This window comes from Halyomorpha halys, unplaced genomic scaffold (assembly GCF_000696795.3).
Source record: "Halyomorpha halys isolate HHAL.00 unplaced genomic scaffold, Hhal_1.1 Scaffold529.1, whole genome shotgun sequence".
In the NCBI taxonomy this organism is placed as follows: domain Eukaryota; kingdom Metazoa; phylum Arthropoda; class Insecta; order Hemiptera; family Pentatomidae; genus Halyomorpha; species Halyomorpha halys.
The window spans coordinates 295,717-297,245 of NW_027116277.1; the positions used below are offsets into that span (position 1 = coordinate 295,717).

At 32.0% G+C, this 1,529-nt stretch overlaps 1 protein-coding gene across 1 annotated transcript in view; it reads right to left on the reverse strand.

Annotated features, from left to right (window-relative positions):
* Positions 1-1,529, reverse strand: part of LOC106683925 (inactive dipeptidyl peptidase 10) — a gene marked incomplete at its 5' end in the record, with an annotated part of 79,438 nt that overhangs the window by 33,335 nt on the left and 44,574 nt on the right.

Here is a 1,529-nt window from a genome sequence, read left to right on the forward strand (position 1 = left end):
TATATATACCAGGAGAAGATGGTTAGAGGTGCACTAATATGCTATTTGTTTAATTAATATAACAGTCAGGCAGTCCGCTGATTGTAAATTTTTTATTTGACAGGTGCGGGTAGAATGCGGGGGAAAAAGATAAATTAAGTATCTCACGATATTGTTATAAAAAATCTTGTTATTGTTATAATTTATATAATAAGAGAACCTTATTAGTATATTCAGACTAACTATTAAACATTTTTTTTATTCTTATTAATTTACAGCTCAAGAGAACCTTACTATTATTGTCAGATTAACTATTAAACGATTTTCTTTTCTTATTAAAATAATACCATATAAATAAATGCTTCCGATCTATTTTCAGGTTACAGAGTCTAAGTATTATAATTTAGTTCTTCTAACGTATAATAAATATTTTTAAGTTAGAAGAAGTAAGAAATCGTATATATTATAAAATATTTATAAGTCAGAAGAAATAATAGCAACTGATGCCGAAGATTGTGGTGTATTATACGCTAACCTTTAACTAAGGGGGAAAGGAGTAAGTGTGCAAGGACAGAAAGTTTCCCTCTTGAAAGGTGTTTAATTTCGTAACCTAACCTAAGTCGTCCAAAGTCGGGTTCGTTTCGGACCGTCAGTACACTCTCGTCAAGAAAAAATGGGCTTCGGCCATTTGGGGGGAGCTGAGGTAAACTTTTACCAACCTAATAATTAAGCAACGGAATTGGAAATATGTTGAATGAAATTCAATTAAAACATAACATTATTTTTTGGGGAGAGAGGAGGCGCTGATAACGTAAAAAGAATCAAAAGTGAGGTGATGGCCGTGCGGGTTGGGGCGTATGTCTTAGAGCATCGGGTTTGGAACGTAGTGGAATTTTACCTTATCTGGGCCAGTTAATATTTATTTCTCAGCGGTCCCGAAAAATTAATCTTGACACTCCTTGATTAGTATGTGGCGGCAATTCCAAGCCACCAGGGTTTGGCAAAAACGACCACTAGGCCTACTTGCGGGATTAGTTCTCCTCTCCCCCCCCCTCACCATCAGATATCAAAACCAATACCAAAGCAAATTATTTTTCTCCTGAACTATTAAACCCCAACAGAGGTGCCCTGTGAAGTCTACATTACCTTTATGGATAATCTTCTACCGCAGGCAACTCATTTCTTGGACAAGAGTTATTTATTTATTTTTTTTTTTTAAGATGAAGAACATGAGAGCAATAACTAAATCCAATAGCTCAACAACAAATTAGTTTCTTAACAAGAATAAGTCGTATTCTTTTTTTCACTCTAATTTATATTTTCTTTGTGATGATTTGAAATTATCCATTTACATCTTCTTTTCTTAACAGCTCATTTAAAAAAAATAAATCAATAGCAATAACTTTTATGTTAACTAGGCTTTAAGTTGGTTTTTTTTTTTTTTTTTAATAATGTTTACATCTTTTTTTTCTAAGATATTTTATAAATATTTGCAAAATGTCATAAGATTTACAGAATCTTGTTAGTTATTTTATTTTCCTTAAAAATTA